The sequence below is a fragment of the Leopardus geoffroyi genome, chromosome B3, assembly GCF_018350155.1.
Source record: "Leopardus geoffroyi isolate Oge1 chromosome B3, O.geoffroyi_Oge1_pat1.0, whole genome shotgun sequence".
NCBI classification, from domain to species: Eukaryota; Metazoa; Chordata; class Mammalia; order Carnivora; family Felidae; genus Leopardus; species Leopardus geoffroyi.
In genome coordinates this window covers 1,387,646-1,412,193 of record NC_059337.1, presented here as the reverse complement: position 1 = coordinate 1,412,193, position 24,548 = coordinate 1,387,646, and the positions used below count along the sequence as shown (strand labels likewise).

General features: G+C 54.1%; 1 protein-coding gene across 12 annotated transcripts in view; it reads left to right on the top strand.

Annotated features, from left to right (window-relative positions):
* The window catches only part of BCL2A1 (BCL2 related protein A1), a 58,273-nt gene that overhangs the window by 6,924 nt on the left and 26,801 nt on the right, over positions 1-24,548 (top strand). For 4 of the 12 annotated variants that reach the window (XR_006705407.1, XR_006705403.1, XR_006705408.1 and 1 more), the window contains 4 exons: positions 1,072-1,275; positions 4,137-4,248; positions 15,297-15,377; positions 19,075-19,257. The gene's annotated coding sequence lies outside the window, so the exon portion shown is untranslated. Of the gene's footprint in view, positions 1-1,071; positions 1,276-4,136; positions 4,249-15,296; positions 15,378-16,154; positions 16,577-19,074; positions 19,258-24,548 lie in introns of those variants that run through there. The other 8 variants (XR_006705398.1, XR_006705397.1, XR_006705401.1 and 5 more) reach the window with 4 other exon arrangements.

Below are 24,548 nucleotides of genomic sequence, written 5' to 3'. Positions count from 1 at the left end.
TCTCTCTCAAATAAACATTAACATTTTTCTTTGCAATACTCTAATAATTTTTCAGTTGGTTGCTTTGTTAACCAAAATAATACTTTCCCTCTTCCTTTCTAATTTGTATCTTTTTTACGTCTTACAACTTGTAGCCAGATTTGTCCAAGCCAAATTAAATAATATTGACCACATCTGACACTGGACTAATTTCTGACAAATGCTGATTTCTTGGGAATAGACACTTTTTTTTTTTCAACGTTTATTTATTTTTGGGACAGAGAGAGACAGAGCATGAACGGGGAGGGGCAGAGAGAGAGGGAGACACAGAATCGGAAACAGGCTCCAGGCTCTGAGCCATCAGCCCAGAGCCTGACGCGGGGCTCGAACTCACGGACCGCGAGATCGTGACCTGGCTGAAGTCGGACGCTTAACCGCCTGCGCCACCCAGGCGCCCCAAACATTAACATTTTTTTTTGCAATACTCTAATAATTTTTCAGTTGGTTGCTTTGTTAACCAAAATAATACTTTCCCTCTTCCTTTCTAATTTGTATCTTTTTTATGTCTTACAACTTGTAGCCAGATTTGTCCAAGCCAAATTAAATAATATTGACCACATCTGACACTGGACTAATTTCTGACAAATGCTGATTTCTTGGGAATAGACACTTTTTTAAAACAATGATGCCAAGGAAACAACTTTTATGTGTCTACCTAGCGTTCATGAGAAACGGCTGTTGATTGTATGTCTGTGTCCTCCGCATCTGTCAAGACCCCACTAAGATCCCCTTCATCTGATCTGTAGTCATACAATAGCACATGAGTAGGCTTGCTGACACTGCCTTTTTCTTTTCACCTTTATCTACCCGACCTAGCCCAGTTCATCATCAGTGTCAAGCTGGCTTGCATTAAATGATTGTAAACGCCGTCCAGCCGGGGCACACGCTCCCTTCTGTGCTGAGCCGGGCGGCTCTCTTGGGCCAGAGGATGCTTACCCCCCCGAGAGAGAGCACGGGCAGAGGAGTCTTGGCCGGCCATGCCCACCGTGGTCCTGTCTTACCCACGTTGGCTCTCTTCTCTCCCCTCTGCAGACAGGAAGGGGCCAGTCTGCCCGGTGATGGGCTGGCGTTCAGACACTCCCCTCCCAGCAGCAGCAGGGAGGATGCCCTCGGGGAAACTGAGGCAGCAGGTCCCACCTCTCCCCCCACCACCCCTGGGGCCCAAGGTCCACCTGCTGGGAGCTGATGGGGCAGGAGCACCCATCACCTCACCCACGCCCGACGGCCACCCGGATGGTGAATGTGCTCGTAGCGTCCTTCCTTCTCCAGGATGCGCAGTCTTCGTATTTGGACTTTCCAACAGCGTTCGTGGGAACTTTCTCCGTCTCTCCCTGGCTCACTGGTCGGGCTCCTCTCTCCATGTTTCATCAGTTTTGATAACTTTTTAAATTAAAAAATGGCCTGTTTCATTGAGATTTTCAAATGTGTGCGTGTTCGTCTGCACCGTGAGTCCCGCCGCCTCCTGAGCTCGGGGGTAAGGTCACTGAGAATCGCAGACCTCACTCCTGAGGACCCCGGTGGAGCCGTGCTCAGCTTGGGGCCACTGACTCTAGTCGATGGGCCTCTTGGAGGGCCTGAGGGCAGCTGTAGATTCTCTCCCTAGAAAACTGCATTGACCCTACGCGAGGCTTTTCCGTCTGGGGTAGAAAACTCCCGCACCTCCCACGCCCCTTCGGTGGGCCACAGGCCTGTGCCCCTGAACTCCACAGCTAGGAGTCCCAGGGGACAGGCAGTTGTCAGCTGCTAGGTTTCATCCTCACGGGTCCAGCTGGCAAGGCCATTCTGACTGTGAGATGACAGTGTGGGGCTCCTGGTGGCTCGGTCAGTGGAGCGTTCGATTCTTGGTTTCAGCCCAGGTCATGATTCCAGGGTCATGGGATCGAGCCACATCTCCAGCTCTGTGCTGACCGCGTGGAGCCCGCTTGGAATTCTCTCTCTCCCTCCCTCCCTCCTTCCCTCTGCCCTTCCCCTGCTTGCATGCTGTCTCTCTCTAAAATAAAAAATAAAAGACAGTGTTTATATTTATGTTACATCACATCTAGTTTATATTCTTTACAAGGCTACTTTGATTATTCAACGCTCAATTTATTGAGCATAACAAAATTTCTTTGTTACGAGTTAATATGATTGGACTGTTTTCTGGCCTCAGCTGTATTTCTCATTTTTAATTTATAAATTGGGTACTTGGATTCATACATCAGGCTTGTGTCCTTGGCTAATGTGAGTCTGCCTTGAGAAATGAATCTCGTGACCAAAGCAGCCTTCTGAGATGTAAGGCGGGTCTGATGTGATAACCACATCAGGGCAGGAATGCTGCCTCAGGCAGCCTCTCAGGGGACATCCCACTTGCCCCATCCAGTCGACGTCCCAACAAGCACTGTGACAGCGGACGTGGGCCATTCTCTGCACCTAGAACTCTCCTAACCCACCTGTGTACCCTTGCCTTCATTCTAATGGTAATTACCAGGCTACAGCCCCAGAGTTCAAACTTTTGTCTGGGTTCATTTTCATTTTAAAAATGCACCATCTTGGGGCAACCTGGATGGCTCCATTGGTTAAGCGTCTGATTCTTAATTTCAGCTCAGGTCACAATCTCACGGTTCGTGGGTTCCGGCCCCGCATCGGGCTCTGTGCCAACGGTGCAGAGCCGGCTTGGAAGTCTATCTCTCCCTCTCTCTCTCCCTCTCTCTCTCTCTGTGCCCCTCCCCCACTCATTTTGTCTCTCCCTCCCTCCCTCCCTCTCTCTCTCTCTCTCTCTCCCTCCCCCAGAGTAAGTAAATAAACTTAAAAAAAAGTCTATACTGCGAAACACTAGGAAGTAGAAAAAAGTAAAAATATACATCTTCTATTTATCAGTTCTACTCTTTTTTATAGCTGCTAATTGATTTAAATACTTGACCTTAATTCTCTACTTCCTAGTGGTGTCCTTAGGACATTTCCCCCTTCTCCTGAATCTGCCCAGTGGGCATGTCCTCTTGTTCTCTCTCTGATACAGAAGTTACAAGAAACTTCCCTCCAAGGCCAGCGGTGCCTTGTGGTGCGCACGTCCCGCACTGATTTCCACGCCGGCTCTGTCTCTCCCCCAAGAGCCCCTCTCATTTGTATTTTCAGAGTATCCCTTCTTTTACCCCATTTCAGTCTGAGAAGGTGTCTGGGGGACACAGACAGCGAGGTGTCCAGGCCGGGCTTCTGGAACAGATAAGGGACAGTGGGTCAGAACCAAGGAAATCCGGATCAGCTATGAAGTGCAGTTAGTAACAACGTCTGTGTCCATATTGATTCATTGATCGTGACTCATGTTCCGTAAGATGTTACCGACAGGGGAGGGTGGGCGTGGAGTAGATAGGATCTCTCTGCACTGTTTTCATGTCTTCTCTATCAATCTAAAAGTACTCTAGGGGCGCCTGGGTGGCGCAGTCGGTTAAGCGTCCGACTTCAGCCAGGTCACGATCTCGCGGTCCGTGAGTTCGAGCCCCGCGTTGGGCTCTGGGCTGATGGCTCAGAGCCTGGAGCCTGTTTCCGATTCTGTGTCTCCCTCTCTCTCTACCCCTCCCCCGTTCATGCTCTGTCTCTCTCTGTCCCAAAAATAAATAAACGTTGAAAAAATAAAATAAAATAAAATAAAATAAAAGTACTCTAAACTTAAAATTGTATTGAAAAAGAAAACCTCTCTGTAACCCCTGAGATGCTCATCAGAACCTGTTTTTTTTTTAAATGTTTATTTATTTATTTTGAGAGAGAGAGCATTCGTGCCTGTGAACAGGGGAGGCACAGAGAGAGAGAGGGAGAGAGAGAGCATTCCAAGCAGGCTCTGCACTGTCAGTGCAGAGCCCAATGTGGGGCTCGATCCCATGACCCTGGGATCATGACCTGAGCCAAAGTCAAGAGTTGGAAGCTGAACCGACTGAGCCCCCCAGGCGCCCAGAACCTGTTTCCTCCCAAAGGGTTCACAGGCGTCAGTGACCTGTCTTGCCTGGGCCTGGGGCCAAGAGACCTCATTAGGGGCCACTTAGTGAGTAAGACCGGGGCTGCCCAGCCATCTCCAGAAGCCGATACTAACGGAGGCGGGTGCTGAGTGTTTCCTGTTTGTCCCACAGGGACCGCCCCCAGGAGCGTCCAGTTGTGGGAAACCCTGGCAGGAGACAGGAGCGAGAAGGACCCTGAGGCCTGGTTACTTGTTCCCGAGATCAGCCCTGCTGGGTCATGGAGGTGAGAGCGTCTATGGAAGGCCTGTCATCGTGGCCTCTTGCGTTCAGCTCTCCCCATCTCAGTTCTGGTAACAGCCTTCCCGTCCTGCTCTTATCAGCCCAGAGCACAGCCTGCCCTTGGCACCACGGGCGTGGGGCTTATCGGTGGCACCTGGCGACCCCACCAATGCCTGGGTAGCAAACACATACATGCTGGCCCTCGATAAATGTTTGTCAGACGAAGGAGCTGGGCACTGAATCACGGAGTGGTTGCAGTCACACGAGAGCCTTGTGACTTGTGGCCACACCGCCGGTGGTTAGAAGACTGTGCAGTTGGCGCTGGGCACAGCTGATGGCTCCTCTGGGGGGACCAGGCCAGGGATCTGGGGCAAGTTGTTGAAGCTGGCCGGGCTCGATTCCTTCTCTTTCAAGTGGGGATCGTACTGTCGTCTTCACTGAGTTAATTAAATGAGAAACGATTCATGCAGAGCGTGGCACAAAGATAAATGCTCTGTAAACAGTAGTCATACCCGTGATCTAACCCAGGCATGGCTAAAATCACACGGCCTTGTGCAATAGGTAATGAGGGAGGACAATTAACACACAAACGTAATTGGCAAGTAAAGTTGTGAACACGTCCCACCCAGCGAGTAAGCAAACAAACACAGAGTCAAACAACAGTGAGACACCGTGTCTTGCCTCTAAAATGAGCAAATTGCTGTAGTGATACTTAAAGCTGGAAAGGACACAGTCAGGGACACTCAGCCATTCAGTGTGGGGCTCACAAATACCAGAATGCAATAGTTTCAAATTTAAAAAAAAAATGTTTATTTTTGAGACAGAGACGCAGAGTGTGAGCAGGGGAGGGGCAGAGAGAGAGGGAGACGCAGAATCCGAAGCAGGCTCCAGGCTCCGAGCTGTCAGCACAGAGCCTGACGCGGGGCTCGAACCCACAAACAGTGAGATCATGACCTGAGCCTAAGTCGGATGCTTAACCGACTGAGCCCCCCAGGCACCCCGACCTTGTATTTTATAATCTGAAAGGGAATTTCCTAAAAACCAAAAAGTTGAACAAAGAAAAACCTAACAAAACTGTATAGTATGATCACTGGTTGGTAAAAGTAAGCAAAACTTTGTGTATGGAGAAAAATCTGGGAAAAACGAGAATTGAGTGGAAATTGGATGTTAAATATCTTTCTTCCTCTTCTGAATTTTCCATGTTTACAGTTAAGAATGAGTATTACTCTGGTGCTAAAAGGAAGCATAATCTTTTAAGTTTTCTTAATAGCATAGTTAGATGTGCTCAAAGGTGGTCATTTTCAAGATGAAGACACTAACAGCCCAGCAGTGGATTGGGTGCCACCAGGGGCCGGCCCCCAGCTGGGTCCCAGGGCTCCTTGCTTTGAATATTTGGATTTAAACATTTAAATGCTTTGAGTAGAGCAGATTGCCCTTAGTAATGTGGGTGGGCCCCATCCAATCAGTTGAAGGCCTATAGGTAGAACAAAGACTGACCTCCTCCAGGCAGGAAGGAATTCTTCAGCCGATGGCCTTAGGACTTGAACTGCACCATAGGCTCTTCCCTGGCTCTACAACCTGCCAGCCCACCTGCAGATTTTGGATTTACCAGCCTCCAGGATCATACGGGCCAATTTCTTAAAAAATACCTTTCTTGCACACACACTCTCTCTCTTCACAGATACACCCTATTGGCTCTCTTTCTCTGAAGAACCCTGACTAATAGGAAGCCCAAATAGAAAATGTTTTAGGCTTTGCGGGTCGTATAGTCTCCGTCCCTCCCCATTCCTCTGCCACAGATAATACGTAAACACATCTCAGTCTGGGCACTGGTGACTCCTTGTTGTGGGACCATCCTGTGCACCGTAGGGTGTTTAGCAGCCTCCCTGGCCTCTAGCTTCCAGATGCCCATGGCAGCTGTCGGTTGTGACAATCCAGGATGTCCCCTGGGCGGGGGGCAGAGAGGAGACATACCCTCACCCTCACTGAGCACCGTTGAAGTACATGAGTGAGCCTGACTGCGTCCTAGTGGCCTGGGGACTGGAGTCTGCCGACCCCGCTCTGGGCAGTGTGGTCTTGGAGCTTTGCAGCAGGGGCCCCGTGGTGGGGAGTGTGGGGACGCGGCAGGAGCCGTGTGAGGTCACACGGAGCCCAGCCACATCCCAGGTCTGCCGCCCGGTCCTGAAGGTGCCGTTGCTCTGATGAGGGCAGGTCCCAGAGCAGCCCAGCGCTCTTTCGTGCGTCCCAGCGAGGTCGGAGGGCTGGGGAAGACGGGGTGTTGGGTGCGTGGCCACGATCCCCTGGGCCACCCTCGGCACCATCTCCTCCTCAACGTCCCCAGGGTCTCCCCTCGGGCGAGAACCGTAATAACGGTTTCCAGGTGGCAGGAGGTTTACCAGCCCGCTTCAGGTGGGAGCAGCGTCTGGGGCTCATTGGTGACTTTCTCTGGCCCGGTGTGCGGACGGATGGACAAGGCAGGCACCTGCAGACCCCTGGGCGGAGGGCGGGGTCACCGAGGCTACACAGGACGGGCTCATGAGCCGTGACCTGGCCTTGTGCTCCGCACGCTGGGCACGGATCACTCCCTCAAAGCTTGGCCCAGTATGAGCCCCATGGTCATTTGTGTCCCAGCCGAGGACTTCCTGGTCACGCTCGGGGTTGACCTAGCCCCACTCCAGCTATGTCTGACAGCATACAGCCGCCCTTAGGGAAGCCCAGCCCTCCAGGAGCCCTTGGCAGGGCCTCAGATGCAGGGGGTAAGCAGCGATTGTGGTCGGGCGGCTGCCTGCAGCACCTGGGACAGCTCTGGAGCAGAGCACCTGTGGGCAGGCCCCGCGCCCGCGCCCGCGCGCCACAGTCACTGGAGACTTCACGGGGCCCACCGAGGCCCAGGCCCGCGAGGGAGGAGAGGGCCTGGGTGGTCTGGCTTGGCCAGCGTTTGAGAACCCTGGGTTAAAGCCTCACCTCTGACCCTCCGGGCCCTACTGGCTGCGTATTGCCACGTTAGCAAGACCCTGAGATCTCTTTACGTGGCCTGCACTTGGGGAAGTGCTAGCCTGGATCATAAACTCGCAGCGTGGATGTGGGTGGGCCCCGAGAACAGGGCTCGGGCCCCAAGAAGCCCTAGCTGAGCAGCGCCGGCCACCAGGACCAGCTGGGGGCAGGGTCACCCTTCTGAACCGCCAGGGAGAGTCCAGTGAGACAGAGTGAGCTCCCTGGCGGGGAGAGGAAGGAGGGGCCCACTCCCTGGGTCCGGGGCCGCAAAGACATCTGGGGAAACGTCGAAGGCCGGGACCGTCGCGGCAGACGTCAGGCACGGATTCCGTTTGCCGGGACCCTCCCGGGCATCTGTGCGCTTGGCCTAGCCTTCCTGGTCCGGGCCAGCAGCTGCCCGAACCCTGCGTCCTCCGCCTTTGCTCTTAGACCTGAGCTCAACCTTCAGACCCGATGACCCAGTCCAGCTTCTCAGTTTTGCCAGTCCTGGTGTCCGGCCGCACTCACCGGCGGTGGCCCCAGGAAGCGACCCCCGAAGACCCCACCCCCGCCCAACCGCAGCCTGGCATTGGGAGTCTGGGGGTGGAGAGTGTCTATGAAAGCCCCTCGGCCGTGCTCACAGACGCCCTCTGCCTGACTCCTCTTTCCAGTTCCCCACCGGCGTCCTCCAGGGCTGCCCTGTAAGATCTCCACCACTCCTTGTGCTGGTCACTGCTCTGTCCCTGTGGTTCCCCCATACCCCGCCCACAACTTGGTCCACAGTCCTAAACAGATCTTCCTCACGTTGTCCTGATTTGAGCGAGCCCCCTGTTGGGAGCCTGCCAGATGGTGCTGGGAAGGGTCGCTTCCTTCCGGAGAGCTGTCGCCCCAGCCCCAGCGATGCCCGCTAAGCTCGCCAGCATCGGGGCGTCCCAATCTTGGAGTGTGGCACACACGACCAGGGGCTCCCTTCCAAGAGATGACCTTCCCACCAGCAGGCATGACCCGGCCAGGAACAAGATGCCAGAAAGGGAGTGAAATCCCAGATTTCAGCAAAGGCTAGGGGCTCATGTCTGTGCAGAGCGCGGCAAGATTCCTTTTCTGGCCACGGAAGGCTGGGCTCAGTGACCCAGACGGTTCCTTCCAGCTGTGAGGTTGCGAGTCTGCAAATGGCCCCCGCTCCTCTGACCCCCTCGTCACGCTCTCTGGGTCCCCAGGACACGCTGATGGCAAGTGTGCTGATCGGGGAGGAGAAAAGGAAAGATCGGCGTTTCTCCTGCCTCATCAGCTGGCTGCTGGGACTGACCCCAAAGCTACCGGGTGCGGGTGGGGGCAAAACCCACAGGGCTGCTGGCTCGGAGGGTCGGGAAGGTCGGCGTCAGATTTCCCGGAGGAGGCGTGGGGTAATGCAGGATCCCCCGCTGCAGGACTTCAGACCCTGGCGACAGGGCGGTCAGAACGTGGAGGTCTGCCAGGGAGGTGGGGACACAGCACTGGGCCAGGGGAACCCGGCAGGAACAAAGCAAAGGGGTGGCAGGGGTGGCGTGCTGTCAGATCCTGGCCGAGGGGCCTGGGCAGCGTCCAGAGTCCCCGTGGGGTGGGAAATTGAGAGAGGACCGGGTTCCAGGCAACACGGTGTTCTCGGTTGGAACCTGGGAGTCCTGTGTGCAAATGGCTGCAGAGGAGACCAGAGACAGGAGGTACATGGCCTGTGTCATGCTCACACTATACCCTAGGACCTCTGCCAGCTCCCTCATCACGGAGCCCCTTCCTCACGAAGTGCCCTGCTAGCTGCTGAGGGTGGAACGATGCCCGGGAGCAGCAGGATGTGCGCCTCGCCTGCAAGCTCAGAACTGTCCCTCTGCCTTCGTGAGCACAGCCTCGGCGGGCCAGGGGCGGCTGAGTCAGCAGGTGGCAGGTCTGATGGCCTGGATCCTGGCAGCTGGGGCCGGCAGGCTGCCAGTCACAGAGCTCCTCCCGTGCCAGCCCAGCTGCCCAGGAAAGCGTGTGGGTGTGGACCCAGCCAGTACAGCAGAGGGCTCAGGCCGTAGGTGACCAGCTGTCCCGGGTTACCCACGACTGAGCCGCTCCCAGCAAACGGGCACAGGCGGTCACTCAGCACAGAGTGGTGAGGCCCTAGGATTGAGGACCTCGGGCAGCTGGGAATGCAGAGAGGCCAGGGACTGAGTGAGGCTGTGTACCCAGGGAGTAATTGCTGGCCCCAAGGCAAAGCCCCCAGGCGGGACCCCTGGAGTCCAAATGCTGCAGGGATCGTGTTTGTTCCCAGCCGCCCTGAAGGACCACACAGCTGGCTGCCTGGGGGACGCAGAGTTCGTAGCATCTCTGACCCCAGTTCCTCCAGTGGTGGTTCATTGGTCACTCTTACACACGAGGAAGTGGAGTCAGAAGGGCATTGAGGGTCAACTGTTCCACAGTTTTGGTTTGGGTGTGGGCTCCCAGAATCCCCTGGGTGCTGTCTTATCATGGTGACTACACATGTTTACCACGTACCGTCTTTCCCACCGGATTCTCCTGCAGAATCTCCCATCTGGTGTCTTTGCATCTTGCATACCCGAGGCGCTCAGTAATGTTTACGGAGCGAACGCACACAGATGCAGGCTCGCTGTTGCAGGGACCAGGGGCCGAAGGGCAGACGGAGACGGTGCAGCTGGTCATTCTGCCAAAGGCAGGACCAGGGGACCGGAACAGACACCACACACAGGAAGCCTGGTTTCAGACGAGGAAGCGGCCTCACAGTCATCCGTGGTGTTGCTAGAGTTCCCGGCAAAGGTTCTGTTTGTTTAGGCCCCCCCCCCCCCCCCCGCCAGCTGGCCTGCCCGCCGGGTCCTGTGCCCTCTCCCTTTCTTGCTGGCCGTTCGTCCCTCCAACACCCACGTGCTGCACCCCACTGAGGGAGTGCCGGGCTCCCCACGGCACTGGGCAGGGCACAGAGGCTCTAGAACGGGGAGTCTCCCACCGCAGGGGTGCCTGTGCCCCGGGGGCACTCGGCACAGAGAGATACACACAGACATGCAGAGCCACGATGCAGGGGACAGTGGGTGTCGGTGAAGTGCCAGGGGTGGGGCCGTGGCGTGACCGGACAGGCGTGAGCCGGAAGCTTGAGCAGGCGGCATGCCGTGGCCGTGACGTGGAGCCGCCCTGTGGCTCCTCCTGCTTGGGTCCTCTGCCCCTGTGTCCTTGCTCACCTCTGCGGGCTCCGGGCTCGGCTGCCGTCGTGACTCACCAGCGCCGCGGGCGTGTGTGCGCTCCACTTGGCTCTCAGCCCTTCCGCGCCCACCGACGCTGGCAGCCGTCTCACTCCTCCCAACTCCGCCCTCTCCTGCTCCGCTGACTTTGATGCTTGCCGTTTGCCTCCTGTGCCTGCCAGCTCATGAATTATTTATATGCTGTGCTTCCTCCGCGGGCCACCTTGGCAAACAAGACAAGTTCCTGTGGACCTCATCGTGGCGAGGGGTGGGACAATAAGCGGTCGGTCATACACAGTGTGCTGCGCGCTGTGCTGGGCGTAAGCACTGTGGCCCCGGGGCTGGAGCGGGGCTGGACGCGGCAAGCCTGGAGTCAGGGAGGGCGTCAGGGAGGCTGCAGCCCTATTTCTGGCGTGTAGACCCTGCCATGCATTACAGCTTCATGCCTTGTCCGCCTGTCCCCTCGCCCACCCTTTCCCTTAGTCGTTTATTCATTGGCTCATTCACAGGCTATCCGAACACCTGTTATGTGCCAGATGCTGTGCTAGTCCTGGGAATACACGATGAAAAAGATTTGTCCTGTGCAACACTGGACCTTTAGGTTCCCACACGTGCCCCTCTCCTCCCTGCTTCACTGCTCCCTCTGCCTGGAAGATCGCGGTCCCACCCTCCACCCCTTTCCTGATTTACTGCCTCCACCCCTTAGACCTCAGTTCAAAGGTCACCTCCTCGGCGGAGGATTCCCTGCCCCCTTGACCAGTTTAAGGTCCCATTATGATGCTCTCATAAAAACCTGTCATTTTCCTTTCATAGCACCTGTAATTACGTATTTCTTAGTGGGACTATTTCACTAATGTTGGTCCTCCCAATCACCTGTGTAGAAACTCATTTGTTATAGTTTTTACACTGTTTAGCACATGGTAATGGTTTAATAAATACAAATTGGATGGATGGATGGAGGTTGGATGGATGGATAAGTGGGTAGATGGAAGGATGGATGGATGGATGCATAAGTGGGTGTATGGATGGATGGATGGATGGATGGATGGATGAGTGGGTGGGAGGATGGATAGGTGGGTGGGTGGATGGAAGGAAGGATGGATAGGTGGGTAGATGACAGGGATGGATGGATGGGTGGATGGATGGATGGATGGGTGGATGGATGGATGGATGGATGGGTGGGTGGGTGGATGAATAGGTAGCTGGGTGGGTATATGGGTGGGTGGCTGGCTGGATGGATGGATGATGGATGGATGAATGGATGGTGGGTGGATGGATGGATGAATGGGTAGGTGGGTGGGTATAATGGTGGATGGATTGATATGTGGATGGATGGATGGATGGATGCATAAGTGGGTGGATGGATGGATGGATGAGTGGGTGGAAGGATGGATGGATAAGTGGGTGAATGGAAGGATAGTTGGGTGGATGGATGGATAGATGAGTGGGTAGAAGGATGGACAGGTGGGTGGATGGAAGGATGGATGGAAGGATGGATAGGTGGGTGGGTGGGTGGATGGATGGATGGATAGGTGGGTAGGTGGATGGAAGGAAGGAAGGAAGGATGGATGGATGGATGGATGGGTGGATGGATGAGTGAGTGGAAGGATGGATAGGTGGGTGGATGGAATGATGGATGGATGGAAGGATGGATAGGTGGGTAGGTGGATGGATGGAAGGAAGGAAGGAAGGAAGGATGGGTGGATGGATGGATGGATTGTTGAATGGATGGATGGATTGAAGGGCGGATGGATGGATGGTTAGTTGGATGAACTGGAACTGAGGCATAGTGAAGGCAGGGACCAATCAGGGGACTGATCCAGGAGTCAGGGAAGGAAGGAGGTGAGGATCAATGTATAAGCCAGAGTAGTAGAAGTGGGAAAGTTGAGAGGATTGACAGGAAGGAATCTGCAGGATTTGGCCTCTGGTTGAATGCCAGGAGCAGTGCAGAGGGAGGAACACAAGGTGACAACCAGGATTCTGACTGAAGGCTAGGGAGACTGAAAGTAAGAAAGAGAGGTGCCTGGGCGGCTCAGCCAGTTAAGTGTCCAACTCTTGGTTTTGGCTCAGGTCCTGATCTCACAGTCTGTGGGTCGAGCCCGCGTTGTGTTCTCTGCTGACAGTGCAGAGCCTGCTTGGGAGTCTCTGCCTCCCTGTCTCTCTGCCCCTCCCCGCTCACGTGCTCTCTCCCTCTCTCAAAAATAAAATAAATAAACAGTAAAAAAATAAAAATGAAAAAAATAAAAGAGAACAGGTTTGGAGGTGTGGGACAAAGATGTCCTGCCAAATTTGAGGTACCTGCTGAGGCGACAAAGTGGGCATTTTAAATTCTTTTTGGCCACTGCAAAAGTTAGGATAATACTAGCTTCCCTGAGAGAGAAACTCCACCAGACCAGCGGCCTAACGCAATACGAGCTTTTATTTAAAACATTCTCTTCGGTCCCTGTGATAGTCCAGTACCCGTCTTCCTGTTCAGCCTGATGACGTGCTGACACAGAGGTTTAGGGACCCAGGGTCCTCGCATCTTGTGGTTCCACCATCTCCTTGGGCCTCAGAGCTGAGGGGAAGAGACAGGAGAGCACTCACCGGCTTCTCAGCCACCTCGGCCCCAGGGGACCACCCGTGAGGAGAGCCTACCTCACACCGTACAGCCAGAGGTCCAGACTTGCTTTCTCAGGCTTCCTGGAGTCCGGACCAAGGCTCTGACACTCAGGTGTGCCACCCCCACACTTCGACGGGGACCCTGACCAGCAGCCCAGCGGAGCCCATCCAGTGAGGGAGCCTGCGCCTGAGGCCGTGGTGGCGGCTCTCCTGGTTGCAGCGTCCACCCGCCCGCTATCCAGTGGCCCTGAGACCGTGCCTGGGTCCCCTGGTGGTGGTTCTGTGCTGTGATCTTGGACACCGTTCTCTGCTGTGTGGTCTGCTTGTCCTTCTGGAGTCTCTGAGAGCTACTTACCGCCTTTTTTTTTAAGAAGTTTATTTTTTTGTTTTTATTATTATTAATGTTTGTTTGTTTTTGAGGGGGGGGGGAGACACAGAATCCCAAGGCAGGTTCTGCCTGGACAACAGAGACCTGACGCGGGACTCAAACCCACGAACCGCGAGATGACGATGTGAGCCAAAGGTGGATGCTCAACCGACTGAGCCACCCAGGCGCCCCTACTTAATATCTTTTTATTTTCTTATGTTTATTTATTTTTAAGGGAGGGGGGGAACAGAATGAGCGGGGGAGGGGCAGAGAGAGAGAGGGAGGCACAGAATCTGACACAGGCTCCAGGCTCTGAGCTGTCAGCACAGAGGGGCTCGAACTCATGAACCGCGAGATCACGATGTGAGCCAAAGGTGGATGCTCAACCGACTGAGCCACCCAGGCACCCCTACTTAATATCTTTTTATTTTTTTATGTTTATTTATTTTTAAGGGGGGGGGGGAAACAGAATGAGCGGGGGAGGGGCAGAGAGAGAGAGGGAGGCACAGAATCTGAAACAGGCTCCAGGCTCTGAGCTGTCAGCACAGAGGGGCTCGAACTCATGAACCGCGAGATCACGATGTGAGCCAAAGGTGGATGCTTAACCGACTGAGCCACCCAGGCGCCCCTACTTAATATCTTTTTATTTTTTTATGTTTACTTATTTTTAAGGGAGGGGGGAACAGAATGAGCGGGGGAGGGGCAGAGAGAGAGAGGGAGGCACAGAATCTGACACAGGCTCCAGGCTCTGAGCTGTCAGCACAGAGGGGCTCGAACTCATGAACCGCGAGATCATGACCTGAGCCAAAGTCGGATGCTCAACCGACTGAGCCACCCAGGCACCCCTACTTAATACCTCTGTAAATAAAGTTTTCCTGCGTACATTTGCCAGCGGTGTTTTCTGTTGCTCGTGAGCAGACAGACCAAGGGTAAGTATACGATAGCAGCTGGAGGCCCAGTTGGAGGCCCTGAGCTTGGGAGACTTGGGCCAGAGCCTCCCCTGGAGGTGTTTGCAGCCATGGGAGGGGACAGGGTGGCTCTGGGAGTCTGTGTCACCATGCTGGAAGACAGCGTGGTCCGGAGCCTCCGCACATGAGTAGGGACTAGGAGCTCACAAGGCAGGGAAGGGGCTGCCTGTGCAGCTCTGTTCCTGGTCTCCCCCCCACCCCTCCCCGCCCAAAGGCCCTGCCTGGGGGTTTGCCCTTTGGGAAATCAACTCCTAGTCCAAGCAGATAAATCCGTCTTTTCTTCAAGCCGTGGTGTGTTTCATGGTGACTTTCTCGTTCTTCATTAACGACAGAGTTCTGTAGTCTTTTTTTTTAAAGTTTATTCATTTTTGAGAGAGAGCAAGAGAGCATGAGGGAGGGAGGGTAGAGAGAGAGGGAGGGAGGGAGAGAGAGAATCCCAAGCAGAGCTCCACGCTGTCAGTACAGAGCCGGACATGGGGCTCGAACTCACAAACTGTGAGATCACGCCCTGAGCCGAAATCAAGAGTCGGGACGCTCAACCGACTGAGCCCCCGGGGCGCCCCCAGAGCTCCACGGTCTCAAGGCCACCCCAGAAGACTCCTGTCATTATGATGACAGTTACAACACCCACTTACCTAGAGCGATGGCACCAAATGGGTGACATCGGTGACGCCCTCCCAGTGCGGCAGCCTGCGTCCCCACAGCACTCTGGCCCACGGAACCCAGACACGGCCTCAGCACGCTCTCGCGTTCACAGGCGCTCACTCCCGAGATGCGGCCTGCTGCTTGCCGGTTCACACGGTGTTTTATAGATGAGAAAATTGGTAACTCGAGAGGTTAAACGACTTGCCCCAGTTTGCACATGTATGTCACAGGAGAGGCAGGATTTGAACGCAGGGATCTTTTTATTTATTTTTATTTTTATTTATTTTTTTAGTTGAGAGAGAGAGAGAGAGAGCACGCGTGAGCAGAGGAGAGGAGCAGACGGAGAGAAAGACGATCCCAAGCAGGCTCCAAGGTCAGTGCGGAGCAACATGGGGCCCAATCCCATGCCCCTAGGGTCATGACCTAAACCGGAATCAAGAGTCAAATGCCCAACTGACTGAGCCTCCAGGCGCCCTGAAAGTGGGGATCTTGATGTAAACAAGGTGTTCCTTATCTGTGTGTCTTCTAGGTGACAAAGACCTCTTTCTAATGCATCTCAAGGGACAGAGAAAGCCAGGACCAGCTGCTGGGCCTCTAGGGATGGACCAGCAGGTCGCACTGGCTCATTAACAGCTGGGAAATGGGATTATGGGCCAGACAAGCAGCTGCAGACTTCCAGTCTCTGCATGGAGTTTGTGCCCATGGTTGGTTCTATGTTCTAAGAAGCCGTGGATATCTGCCCACAGGGGGTAGAGGTCAGTGAACTTAAATGTCCAGAAAGATAGACCTTCAGCATCTGGAAGGTTGGGTCATAGGGGGTAGAGCCACGGCCACTGAGAGTTAAGGACAGAATTTTGTCCAACGATTCATGTGTTTTGGGTTTTTTTTTTAATTTCTTTTTAATGTTTATTTATTTTTGAGACAGAGAGAGACAGAGCATGAATGGGGGAGGGTCAGAGAGAGAGGGAAACACAGAATGTGAACCAGGCTCCAGGCTCCAAGCTGTCAGCACAGAGCCCGACGCGGGGCTTGAACCCACAGACCGCGAGATCATGACCTGAGCCGAAGTCCGAGGCTCAACCGACTGAGCCACCCGGGCGCCCCGACAATTCACGTGGTTTTAAAAAAGCAGCCATGTCTCGTCCTTCAGGGATGGACGGCAGGCCCAGCGAAGGCACCAGCCCACGAGGAGAGGCTGGAGCTAAAAAGGGCATTTCCAGACTCCCTTTCCCCTAAAGTACAAGATGCGGGTTACTCTCTACCAACCACATGGACTGCGTGTGACGGCGAATTGTGCAGAGAGAAGAATGTGGCAGGGACTGCGGCAGAGGCACTTCGGAGCTGGTGGCTGCCGGTGACTCCCCGAGGTCAGGGTGGCTCCTGGGAGACGGCTGGACGGCTGGCTTCCTGCCTCAGGAGCTCCTTCCCCACGCACACACGCATGTCCCGTGGCCGCTTGGCTCTGTGTTGTGGTTTTGGGAGTCCTTCCTGGAGGCGCATTCCTGTGTCTGTTTCTTTAGTCCCTCCAATGACTCTGTGATCTGTCTTTAACCCTTAATAAATACCTTTCTGTTCAGACTGGCTGGGGTGGATCCTGTGGTCTGCAGCCTAGAATCTGACCGATGCCCCACGCCTGGGAGGAATGCGTGCTGGTCACTCAGAGGCACGCTGAGCCTGGGGCAGGTCCACTGCCCTCCCCCGGGGACTGGGGTCGCGCCCCTGCTCTGGCTTCAGCGGAGCGAGTGTCTTTTTCTAAACTAGAAGCCCATGCCCTCTGGGAGTCATACCAGCTTCCAGTTCCCGTCACTGATAGTCCTGGTAGAAAGGAGACGAGAAGGAGGAAGGGTCCATTCTGCTTCTAGAAGGAAGTTAGTGAGTTATATGTTGAGCACGTCTTTCAATAACCCTGACCCAGGGGCTGCTGGCTGCGATCTTACTACGCCCTGGTTGGGTGTAGAGTGTGTGTGTGTGTGTGTGTGTCCACAGGCACTTGCCTGACCCTTGTGTTGATCACAGCTTCTGTTTGCTGTATTCTGATGCCTTGCTGTCTTGAGGCGCTGGGGGGACTGCCCTTCGCAGGGTTGGCCTGTTCCAATGGCAGTTGACTCCTGATCTGATGGCCTCGCCATACCTAACAAATAATTAAGCCTGTATTTTAAAACACTCCTCTGTTCATTCATCCATCCATTGAAAGGATATCTCCTTAGGCCTCTCAAGTGTCAGGAACGATTCCAGGCCTCAAAAACCCGGTGATGTGCAAATCAGACACCGTTGCTGCCTTTGTGAACTACGGTTGGGGCAGCAGACATGAAACAAATCGTCACACGGACAAGTGTATGATTAAACAATATAAGTTAGACAAAAAGAGGAAAAGATTACAGGGTGCCGTGCGAGCACAAGGGGGCAGGATGTGGCTTCTAAACTGAAACCTGAAGGGGGGCCTGGGTGAAGAGTGGAGAGAACATCTAAGGAGACAGAGCAGCATGTACTAAGGCCCTGGGGCAGGAGAAGGCATAGGGTGGCCAGCGCACCCTGTGTGGGAAGGCGCAGGCCTCAGACCTCCTGTGAGGCTGGCAGGAAGCCTCAAAGGGCATCTTAAGGACTTTGGAATTCTTCCTAAAAGTAACCCCACACCTTTGAAGGGTCTGTAGACAGATGTCTAGTTTACTTTTTAAAAGACCACTTGGGGGCGCCTGGGGGCTCTGTTGGTTAAGCATCTGACTTGGGCTCAGATCATGATCTCATGGTTCCTGAGTCTGAGTCCCATATTGGAGTCCTGCTTCTCCCTCTCTGCCTCTCCCTCATTTGCGTCCTTTCTCTCAAAAAACAAACAAACAAAAAAAAAGCCACGGGCACCAGGGGGCAGAGTGCAGGGCGCTGGGGAACGGGGGCGCAAGAGGTCAGGGAAAGGGGTGAGTCTGAACTGTGTCTGAAGTTTGTGGCCTTGGCTGGGTGTAGGGGTGGCGGAGAGGGAGGGGTGGGGGCTGCCGTGCAGCTCCCGTCTAGACCTCGGTAGGGCTTGTGGTCCAGACAGCCCGGGTCTCTCCTCGTAACCGTAACCAGCCCTGCCCGGACGAGCCCCAGGCCCAGTCCCTGCCCCGGCTTCCCTCCCGGGGGGGGGTGAGCACTGCCAGTGGACATTGTGAAGGCATCTGTGGCCCAGCACCTCTCCCTGCCCTCGACCTGGGACCTTGCCCGGAGCCGCCCTCAGCTGCCCTGACTCCCGCAGAAGGGTAACAAGATGCGAATTTTCTCCTTTCCCCCTCTTTAGTGCTCCTTGAAAGAGTCACGTCCCCTCTTTGGGGAGTGGGGAGGCAGGGTAGAACTATTTCCAGGACTAATACGACATCTCCTCTCCAGGGAGTACAAATCAGGTCATCGGTCATTTATTATTTATTTATTTATTTATTTTAAATTTTTTAATGTTTTTATTTATTTTTGGGAGACAGAGCGCAAGCCGGGGAGGGTCAGGGAGAGAGGGAGACACAGAATCCGAAGCAGGCTCCAGGCTCCGAGCTGTCAGCACAGAGCCCGACGCCGGGCTCGAACTCACAAACCATGAGATCGTGACCTGGGCCGAAGTCAGACGCTTAACCAACTGAGCCACTCAGGTGCCCCCTGGTAATCCTGTTTTTAAAACACAGACCCCCTGGGGCGCCTGGGTGGCGCAGTCGGTTAAGCGTCCGACTTCAGCCAGGTCATGATCTCGCAGTCCATGAGTTCGAGCCCCGCGTCGGGCTCTGTGCTGATGGCTCAGAGCCTGGAGCCTGTTTCCGATTCTGTGTCTCCCTCTCTCTCTGCCCCTCCCCCGTTCATGCTGTGTCTCTCTCTGTCCCAAAAATAAATAAACGTTGAAAAAAAAAAAAATTTTTAAAACACAGACCCCCCCCCCCCCCCCGGCTACCGTCCCCCCCGCCAGCCCTTGCACGGTGAACTAATTTTTCTGTTGCCCGAGAAATGAAGCTGGCTGTTTTTTTAAAAAGCACATTTACGGAGGTGAAATTTACATACAATAAAATGCACCCATTTAAAGTGTATAATTTGCTGTGGGTTTTTTTTTTTTTTTCCAGTTCAGTGGGTTTTTACAGTGTCAACACCATGTAACTGCCAGCCAACACGATCAGGATATTAGAATGTTTCCATCGCCTCAGAAAGTTCCCCGTGCCCTTTGCACGGGGTTCCGGGCCCTGGGAAACCACCCATGTGCGTGCTTTCCGGTTACAAGATCGGCTTTGCCTATTCAAGAATGTTCTGTGAATAGAATCACATGGCAGGTAATTTTTTGGTGTCCGGCTTCTTACACTTAGCATAATGTTTTAAAAATGTCCCCCGGGGTTGCGCGTATTAGTAACACATTCCTTGGCACAGATGCGCCATTCTGTGTATCCAGCCCCCTGATGGGGTCGTTAGGTTGTGTCCGGCTTGGGGCAGTTATGAATGAAGCTGCCATGAGCATTTGAGCACACTTCCTTGGGTGGATATATTTTTGTTTCTCTTGAGCAAAATACAACCGTGGAATTTTGAGGTTGCAGGTTCACCCTGCCTTACTTTGTTCTCTCCTTCCCGCCGGCCCTGTGAATGCACTTGTCCCACGTCCTCGCCATACCTGCGCTCAGTCTGCTTTGTCTCTTGTGTTGCAGGTGTTCTAGTGGGTGTTGAGGGGTGGGCTGGTCGACTTGTTGTTATTGAATGGTAAGAGCTCTTTATATATTCTGGGTACAAGTCTGTTGTCAGATATGTGATGTATTGCAATTTTTTTCCCCTCTCCATCTGTGACTTGTCGTCTTATTCTCTTAACAGCATCCTTTGCACATTTTAATTTCAATGGGGCCCAGCTTATCAGGGTTTTTTTAATGGTTTATGAGACCTTCTGGCTTCTTTGTGATCATGCTTTTCCTGATAGGAACTGCAGGGTTATTGTAAGAAAAAAATGAGAGAATAAGGTCTTTGGTTCCTATGGGGCAAAGAAATGTGGGTAGGAATTTGGGGGGGCCTGGGGAGGGAGAAACAATTAGGAGGGAGGTTCCAATGTCAGGATGGCACCCTCACTGGAGAATCACTGAGGCTTCTGCCCCAGTGAGCTGTTCCACCACCCCCTGGAGGGAACCCACCTACACTTCTGGTTCCACCAGTTTGCAGCAGCATTCCGTGGCACACAAAAATGCAGAACGCATATCACAGACAGAGTAGGGAGGCCTGAGACCTCTGATCTTGCTTCTTGAACTGCTCCTAGAACATTCTTTTGGGGTCCGGCCTCCTGCCTCCCACTATCTGAAGTCCATTTCCATCCCTGCTCGGGGCCTCCCTCAGTCCCAGGCAGCCCCTCCTGTCAGCACGCCCTGTCCCTTCCTCCACCTCCAGCCTTTTTATGCCATCTGTCCATTGGCCCCTCCTGTCCCCCAGCTCGGGGGGTGGGGGAGGACGTCCTTTGGAACCCCACCACCTGCCTGCTCAGGCCCGCAGGCTGACGGCAGGGAGGGATGGGGGGCTCTGTGCCTCCATTCTGGAAGGTGCAGCCGCGGGCCACGCTCTGTCATGATGCGCGAACACTGTCCAGACTGAACGTGTTTCCAAAGATTGCTCAAAGAGACAAAATTTTTTTCCCACTTCGCTTTTTTAAGTCACGAGGAAAACCTGTACGTGTTGAGACTATCACAGTGCCAGAATAGTACCTCGCTGATTCATCAGAGGTAGAACAGCTGTGTCTACACGTTTGCTAGTAAATAGTCGATGTAACAGAGAAAAGACTGGAAAATGGGAACTGAAAAATTATTAAGTATAATTAAAATACTGTTCTCTCCAAGGATCGAAAGGTTTTTTAAAGAAAGCTTTCAAGAGGTTCAAAGTCAGTAGGCAATTAGTTGTAATGGTGCTCGAAGGCTCAAAACGAGAGACGTGAGCTAATGAAAACACTCATGAATTCAAGGGTTTGCTAAAGTTTGAAGCTAAAGGTGAACTTTTAATTTGACTCACCTTTGGTGAGGTTGCTGCAAGACCCCAGGCCATCATAACCCATATGCTTCACGAAGATTCATCCTTAATGGATGATCTCTAACTCTCAAAGTGGGCAATTTTTTTTTTTTTTACTTAATCGTTTCAAATGATCTTTTTATTACACAGTGATTATAAGTGACCGAATTCCATTTTGAGCCACTTATGCCTCATTTTCCTCAATGTCATGCAAAACGTTTCAGGGCATCAAGTTAGGGGGGCCCAGCTTTTGAACCAGAGTTATCAGTTTTGAACCGGGTTTCCCCGAAACACGACTGAGTGTGGCACAGTGATGTCCGAGTGGATGTAGCAGGTGGAAAGGGTCCAGAACCTGCAGCCGGATGCGCCCACGGGGCACCTGCCGTGGAGACCGGAGACGGTGTTGCCAGGAGGAGGGGCCAGCCCTGGGAACGGTGGCACAGTGTGGACTGGGGACACTTGTCTCCATAAATATCCTCATGTGCCTCTCTGCCAACATCACAACTTCATGTACTTACATCACACCAATATCCACGCCCTGAGAGCAGGGGCAGGAGGCACTGGCAGGGACGGAAGTGGACGTCATGTGCCATGGGCGATGTTGGCTGTGCGTCTGGATTCGAGTGTCTGTTGTTCTACGTTTTGCTTTTATTCAGTCGGGATGAAGGCCAAAAGCAAAGACAAAGCCAGGGCATCATCTTTGGCCCAGGAGAGCCCACAAGAAACCGCCCAAGTCCTCACGGGGGCTTTAGCACAGGGGGGAAGGTGGGACCCGGCACTACCTGAGGCCCAGGCAGGACCCGGGTTCTAGGAGAGCTGGGGCCCAGGCAGAGTCAGGTCCCTGTGACACAGGGACTCTGGAATATGGGATCAGCAGCCAGACCGCCTTGTTCTGAAGCCCCTCGAGGCCCCTGGGGCCCCCAAACCTTCCCGGTCTGGGAAGGAAGGCAGCAGGGAGCCTGGCGGGTGCTGACTGTCGCACTCTAGACAATGGTGAACACCACCGGCTCCTGCCCCCAGGTGTGTGCTCACCTTCCAGCCACTTTGAAGGGTGTTTGTTTACACTCCTTGCTCATCTAATGACGGGAGACGGAGAGACGAAGGCTTCCGAGGGGTTCAGCCAGTCCGGGAAGTCCGAGGTGAGGGGCCGAGGTGCAGGGGAGGAGGGGAAGGCACCGACCGCCCCAGGCCTCTGGCACACCGGCGTGGCCCTCTGCTGTCCCGCTTGGGGCCACCGTCCCCGGGGCCCACCTGGCAGAAGCCCTGAACGGTCTGGCCTTTTCACGCTTGGCAGCCTCGGGGACCTGCCCCACCCACGACATCACCTGGTCCTGTTGCCAACGGCCCTAAATGTCTTCAAGCCTTTGCCAGCCTTGGCGCGGACTCCGTGCCGACTGCGGTGGGGGCGTGGAGCCAGTCCCCCGGTGACGCGTGAGGGACCCTCACCAGGCAGAGCGCGCTCTCGGGGCTGCCCGGCACCGGGTGGGGGTGCGGGGCGGGACGGTTGGGGGCGGGGCGGAGAAGCCAGAGACCTGGTAGTGGCGCCCCCTGGAGGCCCTCCGATCGGGGCGGAAGGAAGCGTTGCTCCAGTCTGACGTTGCCGGCGTGCACGTCTCGGGGATAAAGTCCCGGGTCCCTACAGTAAGTGTATTTATATTTTTAAACTTGAAAGTTAGAGGAAAACGTGATTTGGGAAATGCTGTCCCCTCCAGGAGGTGGAGCTTTGTGCAAAATAGAAGGGGCGTCCCTTCCTCCCGCAGAGGCGGCGCGCGGGGGTGAATACCTTTGCCCTCTGGGCTGGGTGCCCACGTGTGGCCACAGCTCAGGGCCTCGCGTGGTGGCTCACGGGCCTTCACAACTGGCCTGGAATTCTCCTGGTGTCACCCCCCTCTTTGCTGCGGGGCCAGCAGCCGGCCGTCCCGCACCCACCGGGCCTGGATCCTCGGCCTCTGATGCCCTTCTCCCGGCTGAGACTCTCCTGCTTCCCCCGCGCTGCCCGGGAGGACTGACATATTTTCTGCCCCGCACCCCGACCCGGTAATTTTTAAGCCTCTTCTAAAAAATATATTGTGAGGGGCGCCTGGGTGGCCCAGTCGGTTGAGCGTCCGACTTCGGCTCAGGTCACAATCTCACGGTTCGTGGGTTCAAGCCCCGCGTCGGGCTCTGTGCTGACAGCTGGGAGCCTGGAGCTGCTTCGGATTCTGTGTCTCCCTCTCTCTCTCTGCCCCTCCCCTGCTTATGCTCTGTCTCTCTCAAAAATAAACATTAAAAAAATGTTTTCAAATTAAAAAATACTAAAAAATACTGTGAAACGTAACACTCCCTCAGAAAAGCGTAGAAAACATATATTCCCAGTTCTGTAAATTATTATGAAGCAGATATCCAAGCAACCAGCAATCAGCGCAGGAGATGGAACCTTCTGGGCCTTCTCCCCCCTCCGCTTCCCTTCCCCCAGGGCCTTCTCTGACTACAGTCGTCTCCATCGTGCCGACTTTTAGGGAAATTTCTTCCCGGCTTTTTCCTTTCACCACACAGGATTCCAGCCTGAGTTCTACGGCTTAGCGTCGCCTGTTTTGAACCATTTGTAAATGGACTCACACAGCGTGCACCCTTGTGTTTTGTGTCTTTGGCTCAGTTTTGCGTTTGTGAGACTCATCTGGGTCGCTGTGTGTGGCTGTGGCGGTTCGTGTAGACCGCTGTGTAGATTCCGGCTGCATAGACAGACCACCTGTTTCTGACCTATTCTACGGTGCTTGACATGGAATTGTTTCTAGTTTCCGGCAGTTAGGAACGCTGCCGCTGTGAGCCCGGAGCCTGTCTCCCGCTCGGCGCACACGGGCGTCCCGCCGGGTGTGGGCCTCGGGGTGGGATTCTCGGGTTCAGGGTTTGACACGTCCACAAACCAGTCAGCTGCCGCGGTCTGCACCTACCAACACTTGGCGCTGTGGGCCTGTTACGTTTTAGCCACTCTGGGGGGCGTGAGTGGCCTCACCCAGCGTTTCCCTGACGGTTTGGCTCTTGCTCGTTTTTTGCCGTGCGCGCTGTCCTTTTCTTTCCATATTCTGCACATGTATACATATATACGTACGTACAGAAAACGTACACGTATTTTATACATATACGTATACATAAGGCGCATATAATAAAATATACTTCTATTTTATGTGTATATATTATATACACTTCTATATTTACGTGTATACACATACATCTATATATGTAAGCATTTTATTATACGTACGTGTGTAAGGTGTGTAGATACGCGTGTAATCGGTTCTCTGTGTAACACGGATATGATGCTCTGCGTTACCAGTATTGCGAACATCACCACTCAGGCCCGTCATTCCCTTAACAGATCCTTTGATGAAGAGTCGTGCTTAATTATTATGTAGTCAAATGTATCAGTCTTTTCCTTATTGGTAGTGCCTTGATGTCCTGTTTAAGAAGCATTTGTCATGGGGCGCCTGGGTGGCTCAGTCGGTTGACTGACCAACTTCAGCTCACGTCATGATCTCGCGGTTTGTGAGTTCGAGCCCCGTATCGGGCTCTGGGCTGACAGCTCAGAGCCTGGAGC